Genomic DNA, 12,156 nt, shown 5'->3' on the forward strand with positions numbered 1-12,156 from the left:
CCCACACAATTCTCATCATTAAATTCCGCTCGACTCCCTACAAGCACTCTGTGCCTTTGATTTATACTCAGTTCCTTCAGACCCACAAAGCAGACACTAATTGTGCTGTATGTACACAGTGGAATGGGACCTTCAGGGATAGGTTTTTAGTAACTCTGATGACACCTTCCTAGTTAGTGCAGTGTAGCAGGATTCTATTTAAGATTGCTTTGTTTAATTATTTAAGAGCCATTATGGTAACTGGATATATTTTAACTGTAATTTATTAACTCATACACTTGAATTATCCAAGTCTCTACATCCACTTCACAGAATTACAGAGGGACTAGAATAAGATAATGGTATTGAAACGCTACAGAATATTCCCTCTGCTGAGAAGTAGAGAAGCTCTCTTATCTCTCATAGCAAAGGGGCTCATAAGCTTTTTCAAACTATGCACTAGGACTACAAGAATCATTTTATACTGGCAGCAGATGTTCATGTAGACACTGTTAAAAAAATGTGTGCATTTTCTATATGTGTATGTGTAGGTATAAGTAAATACCTACACATATGCTTAAATAGATAAGTCTTCAATGTAGTACTACAATTTGCTTCCCTTTTTTTGTGTAAAAAACGATACTGCATCAACCTGTTCATTCCTTTTTCTCTGCTCTTCTGAATATGCTTCTTCATGCCCTGATCCTTGTGTCTTTCCACCTTGTGCTTTCTTGTCTCCGCATTTTATCTAAGTTTGGATGTCGTGTTAGAATTTCCTTACTCATTGCAAACAATGCCCATTCACCTGCATCCCTCTTCACCACCATCCTCTGTGCACACTGCCTGTCTGCTTTCTGCCTGCCTGCACGGGACATCCTTTTCCTCTGGAAAATGACAGCTCTGGGAGCAGCACCTCAAGAGTGCTCTGATATAGTGTCTGCTCTTGCCATCAGCAGCTGGATTCTCTTCTTGCCATTCAGGCACTTTTGAGCAGAGCTGTCATTTGCAAAAAGAATAGAGACACATGGAGCAGCAGACAAAAGAAAAAACATCTAGGCTAAAACATGTGATCAGCCAGCCCCCTGAAAGCCATAGCAGGCACTCACAACCATTTCAGTGTCATAAATTAATTGGGAACTGCTTAGAAAGAAAAAATTTTTAGCACTCAGGATTCTTACTTGCATCAGTCTCTTCAACAGAATATTGCTTTAGTTTCAGCATGTATCTTTCTTAACCCAAGATGCTTCCCACAATTCTGCTGTGCTCCAGACAACAATTCATAAACATCAGGAACATGCAGCAGAGCCATTATCAGTCCTGTATTCTGGGCTGCAGCATCCCTGCTGTTCAAATACACTGGCAGAGCACAGAAAACTGATAATAGTAATTCTACAGAGCTTTTGAGCCAGGAGAAGAAGAGGATTGCGAACAATTACTGCCTTGGAGGCTCAGATGTTCTAAAGCAAAAAGAGGGAAAACTCATAATTTACCTGGACCGACCACTTTTGCAATAAACAAGTAACTTGCTCTAAATTAAGAGCCTGACAAAACTGAAAAGTTAGACAGGCATGCCTGAGAAAGATTATTAACAGATACAGAATGCTTTCTTGTGCAATCACTAATGCACAATATCCCTCTTGCACTTAACCTTTTTGTGTTACCAAAGAACAGCATCAAGATTGTCCTTCCAGCACACATCTGTAACTGAAAGCTTTTAATATCCTTCTTCCATCTCCATCAAAGCCAAGACATCAGGAACATAGAAAGATTTAACCACTTACTAAACAGCACTATCATGTCAGGCAATATGTTCTTTTCTACAGTGCACTAGTGAATTGAATGTGCAAGAGAGACAAAGTGTCTAACAAAGAGAAAGTTGCTGCAGGACAAGGATTGTCTCTCCTCTCCCAAGCAACTCGACTAGCAAGGAAATCTTCTGGAACACAAACCAGAGCAAGTCAATGACAGCAAATAAGGCAATGGGAAATCACAGAAATAAAGGTGTAGAAAGGGACTGGTGGACATGAACCATTCAGTTGGGGCTTTTTGTTTGTTTTCTTTTTTTTAAAATATTACTTCATTAATAAACAAAAACTTCTTAGAATCATAGATTCATAGAATAGTTTGGGTTGGAAGAGACCTTAAAGATCATCCAGTTCCAACCCCTCTGCCATGGGTAGTGATGCCACACACTAAGTCAGCTTGCTTAGAGCCTCATCCAAACAGGCTTGAGCCCCATACAAAGTTACTTGTTGGATCCAACTTAGGATCTAATTGCTTTGATTACCTGGCTCAAGATGAACTTGACTCCCTTCCTCTTTTTCTGCAATGTGGTCTTGGAAAACCAGGTCTCACTGTCATGTTTCATATAACCATTCCCCAACCATGGTGCACACCGGGCCGAGTATAGAACACAGCTGAAAATCAGGCCCTGAGGCAGCCACTCCTATCACAGAATCACAGAATATCCTGATCATTCAGTCCAACTTCTGGCCTTGCACAGGACACCTCAAGAGTCACACCAAGTGCCTGAGAGCATTGTCCAAATGCTCATTGAATTCTGTCAGGCTTCATGCTGTGACCACTTCCCTGGGGAGCCTGTTCCACTGCCCAATCACCCTCTGGGGGAAGAACCTTCTCCTAATATCCTACCTAAACCTGCCCTGACACAGCTTCAGGCCGTTCCCTTGGCTCCTGTCAATGATCACATGAGAGAAGAGATCAGTGTCTGCCCTTCCTTTTCGCCTCATGAGCAAGTTGTAACTGCAATGAGGTCTCCCCTCAGTCTCCTCTTCTGCAGGCTGAACAAACCAAGTGACCTCAGTCACTGCTCGTACAGATTCCCCTCAAGGCCCTTTGCTATCTCTGCAGCCCTCCTTTGGACACCCCTTAATAGCTTTTTATCCTTATATGCTTAAGAACATGAAATAAACATCATTATATAACAATAGGTATTTAACACTGTGGGAAAGCTGTCACCAGGGACAGTTCCAGTGAAAGAAAACACAACAAAGGGCCCTGCCCTGGCAATATTCACACATCTTCATAGCACAGGATAGATGCATGCACACATACTGACATAGAGAGATCAGAATGAGCCTGTATCCAGCTGAACCACCCACAGCTTCAGGATATTGACATCAGCACTATCTGAGGAGACAAAACAGTGCAAACAGTTCAGGACTCCCACATTCCTATGCTTGTAACTGTCATCTACCTCTGAAACTGCTGCTGATACAGACTCACACTGCCTCACATTTGTTTCCTGTCTTTAAAGCTGCTCCTAAAGCCATAGTTACCTGTTGATGCTCAGTCATGAGTCATTCAGACAAAAGCCACCAGCAATTCTGGGCTCTTCAGTTTCTGAAACCCAACCTGAGACATGCTACAACCTACAACATCTCTACTCACCTCTGCAAACCTCTGCTAATTGGAGGACACAGGAGCTCGGCCATATTTTTTGACAGAGTTCCACCCAGAAAAAGAAGGTGCAGCCAATAATGGGTGCAAGGCAGCCACGGATTTTAGACTTCCATGCGCAAAATGGCTTCCTAAAATCTGTAACTATTTAAAACAAATGTTGCCTGTAACTTTTATAGGGCCTGGAGCATTCAGGGCAGGTACATTCTCATGGTCATATGAGATCCCAGGTGCAGTACTAAGGTGAGAAAGAAAAAAACCCATCAAAGCAACCCCCAAAACTATACCTCCAAAGTGAAATACACTTTAATTTCAATTGAAAACTAAAATATTAATATAAAAATTCATAATTAATTATCTTGTTTATTTCACTTTCAAAAAAAGGGAATTGTTTCACAGTCAGAAAAACAGACATTTAATTAGGCTTTGCAATTCACATACAATTGAATAAAATACATGGAAAAAAGGAATAACTGCCTCAGCTCATTATACACTATTGTTTGAATGAATACAGCTTGGCCCCATAGCCCCTGAACAGTGACTTTCCTCGAATCATCTCTCTGAGGGCTGAGGGATTGAGTGGGCTTTGTGAAGACAGGTCAAGTGGACCTGTGTATTCTTGGAGAGTCATAAACAACACAAAAATCTAGTGCACGTAATTAAGTTAAAGGACACAGACTCATTAAGTCATTTCTGCAAAACGATGAGAAATTTCCAGCAGATTGCCCAGAATGCTGTAAAAGGAATTGCTCTGGATGCAAATTTGACTTGAGGAATAGAATGCTTAGTGCATCTTCCTTCAGAATCTTGCCAAGGCAGAATGAGAAGAAAACAGTGTGTTGAGGTTTCCAGTCTGAGTCTCAATTACTGCAACTACAGTAAAATAATCATACGAAAAAGTCAGGAAAAAGCATCCTGCAAATGCAGGTAGGGAGGTGGCTGCAGCTTATTGCACACAATAAAAGGAGGGTATTTGTGTGCATTTAGCATTCAAAATACAAAAGGAACAATATGATTTATTTCAGCCGAAAACCAGCTGTAAGATGCAAAGGCATCGGGGATGAATGAGACGGGAAGCCACCGGGAGGCACTGTTGCCACTCAGCAAGTGCGCGATCAAAGCCTCTCCTGCTGCCGCCGGTCCTCGGCCATCAGCGGAACAGCCTCGCGAGCAGGTCAGCTTAGGAGCGACAGCATCACTGTGCAGACAATGCACTTATTTAGAGACTGGTGCATTTTAACCTACCTTGAATGGTGCTGAAAATGTATGCGATAAAAGTGATGTGCGAGCTTTGCTAGTTACCAGAGACTAAAATGGTTGTGGGGGGTTTTTTGTTTGTTTTATTGTATACCACCATCTAACTTTATCCTGAAGAAAAAAGAGGGCTATAATGAACAAACCAAAATCTTAAGGGATTATGAACAAACTTCTTTGTAAATTAGAAATCTAGGAATGTCTGCAGAATGAATACTTACCTTTCCAAACTGCAAATTGCTATGAAAAGAAAGGAAAATGAAAGTAATGATAATATGACTCTCAGTTGAAAAAACCCTCTAATTTTGCATTTTACTAATTTTTTACTGTATCAGCCACTTTGATTTTAATCGCAGAAGAAAAATACAAAGCTGAGTGCAGTACAGATGAAAAATCAGAAACCACAGAAGTCTGAGACAACCTGTTCTTATACTGCCACTCATCAGAATAAAATTCCACAAAATCCAATTTCTTTTTTCTCCCAGGTACAACTAAGTAAAACCTTATTTTTCATGTAATTAACAATCCTTTGGCAATTTGATGGATATTATACATCTTTTTAAACTCTGCATTCAAATATTTTGAAGGAACTTCATAAAAAGATTTGACTCTCACTTATATAGTATCACAGTCAGGGAAGGGCTTACTTAGTATTCTTGTCTTATGCATTTACTGTATGTTTAAAAGTTGCCATAATCTGGAAAAATACAGCATTATTTAGGATTTTTGCCATTTTATAATGAAAATAGCATATGAAAAATGCCATTTAAAAGTAATGCTTAATTATGTCTATTGATTCATATGTACAAGAGTTTAATTCCTGAAGAAGATCATGCACATCAAATTTTCCTTTTCTGCTGTTATCCACAATATTTCAGATGCAAGATATTTCCCCATTTTCACTTCAAGGTAGAAACACATCTTTAATTATTGATAAATGTGATATCAGCTGCCTTGACTGCCCAACAAGAATTAGCCCAGAAAGATCTGCTGATAGCATGAAGTATAGAAATACTTACAATGCAAAGAACACAAAATGAAAAATTTTAAGGCACATTATACTTTGAATTATTTAATTCACCACACAGAACTCATTCAGAGAAATACAATGTACATCTCAACTAAAACTCCTCCTTAGTGCAGAGGTTTAATGTTAAAGTGAGTCTGGTAGGTTAATCCACGGGAATATCAAATCTTGTCTGGCAAATTTGCCTGTGCCAAGAGCATGTACTCAGGCAGGTGGAAACATCTGGCTTAAATTTGCTTTGACTCAAAGCTAGAAGAATGAAAATCAGCTCCAGGTTTGATAGCTGTAGTCCTGTGAGAGTGGGTCACCTGAGATGATGGTGACAGCAGAAACCAGAGTCAATGACACTGAACAGTTTTGATTTTATGGCACAGCTACACACCTGGCTTGTGCTCTGCTGTGCACACAGCAGAGTTAGCCCAGATCAGAGGATGATGGGCACCAGAGGAAGGTGGTTTGCTCCATGAGGTGCCAACAGAAAACTAATTGTTGCTCTGTCATAGCTTATCTTTGGACAATTTTCTGTGCCTTGGATCTTCATCTCCAAAAGATTAATTCTCTAATTATCACAATATTATACAGATAATACAATTTATGACTGCAATGCTCTTCAATACTGTTGCAATGAGGCTCATATAAAATACTTCATAGAGGTCCTTGGAGCTATCCTTTACATAAGCTGGAAAAGCAGAGGTTACATGCCTCAGGCACAAGATAACCAGCAGCTTCAAGAAGAGCAAAAATATCTGTTTATTTGAGGTATTTATTTAGTTCTTATTACTGGACAAAGGAAACAAAGAGCAATCATTTAGTTCTACTCCAGGGAGAGAGAAAAAAATGCCAAGTTCAAGAATTTATTCACTGAAAGAGTGGTCAGGCACTGGAACACGCTACCCAGGGAAATGGAATCATCATCCCTGGAAATGTTCAAAAAATATGGCGATGTGGCATTTGGGGACATGGTTTAGTGCTGGACTTGGCAGTGCTGAGTTAATGGTTGGCCTCGATGATCTCAGAGGTCTTTTGCAACCTTCAGAATTCTATGAATCTATGATAATATTCTGCCTGTTTTCTTCTACCTTTATTAAAAACACTTGTGAAATTATAGTCAAGTTAAATGTGGGATTCAGACCCACTTGTCTTTATGGGAGATTTCAACTTCCCAGACAAAACTGGGAATATCATTCTGCTGTGACAAACTGACAGCTCTTGAAAATTCTTGAAGTTTGTTGTTCTTGTCGCAGGTACTCAGTGAGCCAGCCAGGAAAGGTGACCTCCTAGACCTGTTGTTTGTGAATAGAGAAGGATTCATGGGGGTGTGATGGGAGGTGGCTGTTGGCCACAGAGATCACAACATGGTTGTGTTTAAAATTTTCAGTGCAATGAGAAAAAAGGGACAGGAAAGTTGCTACCGTGCACTTCAGGAGAGAAAACTTTTAAGCTATTCAGCAGCTATTTAGCTGATTACCCTGGGAATCTGCTTTTGAGGACACTTGGAAGTCCTCAAGTGCTGATCAGTCTTTAAGAAAAACCTTTTTGAAGCACAAGAGCCGGCAATTCCACTGCATCCTAAGTTAAGCAAGTGGGAAAGAAATCCAGCTTGGCTGAACAGGGAACTCCTCGTGGAGCTCAGGAGGGAAAATAAACTGTATGATCTCAGAAGTGAGGTCAGGCTTTTCTGGAAGAATACAGAATTTTTGATAGTGTCTATCACAGCATCTTCTGGACAAGTTGTCCAGCTGTGGAAAGATCAGGTACATGGTGCACTGGGTGAAGAACTGGCTGAAGGACAGATCTGGAAGGGTTGTCACCAATGGTGTTCCTCTGGGTTTGTTTCTAGGGCCAGTCCTGTTGAATAAATTTATCAGTAGTCTGGATGTAGGAGTTGGATGCACCATTAGCAAGCTTGCTGATGATACTAAAATGGGAGGGGTGGTTTGCTTTTTTGAGAGACAGGAAGCCTTGTAGAGGGATCTAGACAGATTGGGGAATTGGGTTATCATTAACAGGATGAAATTTAGAAGCTGGAATGTTGGATTCTGCACCTAGGATGGAGTAATTCCCAGCAAAAGTCTAAATGGGGAGAGGAGTAGATGGAGATCAGCCCTGGAGATCAGCTCTCCAGGAGCCAGCAGTGAGTCCTGGCAGCCCAGAGGGAAAATCCCATCCTGGGGTGTGTCAAACATGGCACAGCCAGCTGGGAAAAATGAGGATTATCCTGCTGTGCTCAGTGTTGGAGCCCTGAGTGCAGGGCTGGGACCCATCAGGTGAGGATGTGAAGGTTCATGACTGTATCCAGAGGGAAACAAAGCTGGTGACGGGACTGGAAGTCATGTCCTGTGAGGAGCAGCTGAGGGTTCTGGGCTTGTCTGGTTTGGAGAAGAGGAGGCTGAGGGGTGACCTCATTGCTCTCTAACAGCTTCCTGAGGGGGGAGAGGGAGCTCTTCTCCCAGGGATCCAGTGATAGGACACATGGGAATGGTTCAAAACCGTGCCTGGGAGGCTTAGACTGGACATTAGGAAGGACTCCATTACTGAGAACGTAGTCAAAAAGTGGAACAGATTTCCCAGAGAAGTGGTCAATGTTCCATACCCATCAATGTTTAATAGGCATTAGGGCAATGCCCTTAACAACATGCTTTAACTTTTGGTCAGCCCTAAATTGGTCAGGCAGTTGGATTAGATGGTCTTGTAAGTCCCCTCCAACTGAAATAGTCTATTTTGTTTAGTTCTATTCTTGTGATTTACAGACAGTGATTAAAAATCAGCTTTGCCCCCACACTGCTCGCTGTGCGGAGAGTCCCTTGGAGTCCGCTCAGGAACCTGTGATGACCTGTGTGTGTGTTTTCATCCCTGTGCTAATGAGAGTTAACAAAATTACAGAATCCATTTTAAAAGCTGCCATTTTCAATGCTGATGTCAGAGGTAACCTGCAGGTAGGAAATAGTTTCATTTGTTTTATTTAACAATTTAGTTGTTCACTTAGCCTAAGCCTTCTGGGGTTACAGGCAACCAGAACAGATTTCTTGAACCAGTTGCACCCAGTACATCACCAGAGAGCATTTAGAAGATTATATTTCCCATGTTGTTATTACAAATTAAGCCATTCAGGGCAGACAGTTCCAGAAAAATCTAAAATTTGACCAAATGAAAATCACCTACTTTCATTATTTGGAAGATTAATTTGTACAGGACTGAGGATTCTTTTTTCTTTTTCCCTAAAGGATAATATTTTTTCTACAAGCCAGTAGGAGTGGAAAGCTATAAACAACTGCTGATGGGTTGTGAATAGAATAGAATAATCATCATAATTAATAACTTAGTAATATTCACTACAATGTCATGACCTGGCAGAAACTTCCATCTATAATTAATTACAGTCCTCATTTTGGATAAGCTTCTTTTTTTTTTTTTTAGAAAAAGGAATGACAGTACTTGTGCTTATCTGTTTAACTGCTGACATGAGTCTAATTTAATCCACAGTGAAATTTTGGGTTTGATTTGCAACAATGAAAACTCAGATGCATAAGCCCTGAAAATTACCTTAAAACTAACTAAAGCTTTTCTTGCTTTTACCAAGGTACAGAAATAGAATTTTTTCATAGAAAAATAAGTTAAGAAAATATTCACTTACTTACCCTTATTGTCTGGAAATTGCTGTCCATTTTTTACCATTTCAATAATGTAGTAGCTGTTAGAGCTAAAAGATAGGCTTGGAGGACATTTGTTTTAAAATTTACTCCATGCAGAGTCTCTGGATTAATATGCTTTTATATGGGATAGGGCAAAACAAAAACAATGTTGAAAACTAGGTTGTATAAATAGAGCATGCACCTAGTTATGTACTATAAATCATGCACATGAGTATTTTTAACTGGGGGAAGGAGACAGAAGAACAATGAAGAAATATAGCTGTTCCTAAAGCCTAAGGTGATGATACTGTCTTGTTCTGGAGACACCAGAAATGCACATAGCCATTGAGCTTATTTCTCAAAGAGAACTGATAAATGAGGGAAGGCATCCCAGAGGGTTTCCTAGGTTCCCCAAGTTCAACAAAACCAAAAGTACTCTTCAGTACAATGCTTTTTCCTCACGTCTTTCCTCAAATAAAATGAATTATTCACACAGATTGTTTATTTCAGTTTGGATGCTTTGGAATTTCTGTTGTAATAAACAGGGCTCTGAGGACTTCTCTGTAAATGCTTTTCCTGTTTATTCACGTTGTTTTTATCAACACAAACACTTATCTCAACCCCAATATCTTATCTCCCCCCCAAAAAAACCCCACAAACACAAACATTATTAAGTTGGAGATGCTGAGATATGTTTAAGTTGCTGCCTTTCTGCATCTTTCCATCTACAGAACAAATGGAATAGGAAAGTTTACATCCCTGAAGGATCGATAGTAAGATTTTTTTTTTACATTCATTATATACTTAGAAAATAGATTCTCTGGCTGTTTAAGTTAATTTTATAACATATTAGCTGTAGGATTTAGGAATAATCATGCACAATTAAAAAGAAAAGTGCATATAAAAAATCAACCTTAGGATATTTTTTATGATAACTCCATTCTTTATACAAATATGGCTTTTTTTTTTTTTTCAAACAGATGTAATTCTGTCTTCTTTCCCTCACAGCCCAAAGCATGAGCTCTGTCAGGATCCAGGAAATATGTAGAGCAATGCCTAACACTCAGACACCCAGTCTGGAAGATTTCTTCTGAGAACAGTCAGGACACATTCTCAGAAGGACAAATGCTGCCAAAATACACTTGTAACTTTTTTCTGTATAAAAACTGAGCTGCAGAAGTATCTGTCCTTATATTAGCCCAGTAGCTGCAATATTTACACAGAAACTCTTGAGAACTAAGTTGTATGCTTTGGTAAGATTTTCCTCTCTTGGAATGCTGCTCTAGTCAGCAATCCAGTCTTTCACATCCATTCTCCTCTTGCCATATGAATCTTTCCTCCTTTTCAACACAGGCAAGCACTTTGAATGTACCCACAGGCTCCTATGTTTTGCATTCAGTAGACATTGTACTTAAACAAGAAATAATCTTGAGGGCAAGTTGAGATTCCAGGACTCCACACTCTTAATTCAAGGCATCAGGCACTGGTGTCAAAGGATTTCTGAGTGTTAAACCCAGCAGGTTATTTTGCACAAGGGTATCACAATGATTTTAGCACAATTTTTTTCCCATTTTTCAGATTAGACATCATACCTCAAAACTGGTTTTGACTCTGGACTCTGAGAAGGTTGTCTAGGATCTCCTTAACAGAACTCTGTGTGGTGCCTAAATTGCAGAGGGCACAAAAAATGGATTTCTCCCACACTCAGAGTTTTCCTCTGGAAACTGCTGCTGCGGTACCAGCAGCTCCCTAGTGAATCTGATTGTCTCCTCAAGGGAACTAGTTCTTCTCAGAGCATTGCAGAGAAAGCATATGGTAGGCTCTGGCTTCCATTTCTTGAGACTAGGCATCTAAAAAAATAACCATTGCAAAAAATCACTGCAGTCCTTTATCCATCTGTCTTTAGTGTGCTGGTGTGAGATAAGTTCACGCCAAGTTGTTCATACTGAAGGAGCTCTACTTAACTGAAGTACTGCCGTAGAAAATAGCTGAGCAGGTCAGCTCTTCTTGGAGGAAGTCTTTGCTCACCGAAGCAGATGATAGTCCTTCACAGACTTACACAATCTTGAAAAAAGCAGGAAGATGCAGAAGGTTCATTTCAGCTAAAGTTTTGGTGGCTCTTTGTTCCCATTGTAAATGTGCTCATTAGAGTTCATCATAAGAGGTCTTCACATATGTTTGAAGTTAAACACCTGCACAACCTTTTGCACAATGAAGTCATAGCTATTACCAGTTATGCTGGTACTTATTTTTATCTGCTCTTATCCTAGTTTGTTCTTAAGAGGTTACCAAAGAACTGTAATGTCATTAAATACCATCCAGACATGAAAAGCTTGGTGAAGAACTTAAATTCCTACAGGAAAAAAAATTGTTAAACCACAGAGGAGCAAGTATTTATATTTTTTAAACATTTTTTAAATCACTATTCTTACAGAGTAGACTTAATCTGTGAAAACAAATCAGCTTATGATAGATTTCTTTGGGGTTAACATCAAGGAAACATCGTGTTGCTATTGGATACACCTCAGCCATTTAGAGGAGAAAAAATATTGTCTGAAGTCAATATATTTGTGTCCTTAACCGAGATGAGAAATCCCAAACATTCCAATCATTTTTGTCTGTAAAAAGAGATGGTGTTTTTCAAGGGCTTTCAGTTGTATAAGCACAAGCATCCAGTGCTACTAAATGCTAAGGTGTAGATAGATAGATAGAGAGATAGAGAGAGAGAGATCGATCTAGATATATATGTGTGTGTGTGTGTATATATATATATATAGACACACCTTAGGGAATATGTATAAATTATATGTATATATTCTATATATACACACAGCTGGAGGTCAG

The sequence above is a fragment of the Corvus moneduloides genome, chromosome 1 (assembly GCF_009650955.1).
Source record: "Corvus moneduloides isolate bCorMon1 chromosome 1, bCorMon1.pri, whole genome shotgun sequence".
NCBI lineage: Eukaryota > Metazoa > Chordata > Aves > Passeriformes > Corvidae > Corvus > Corvus moneduloides.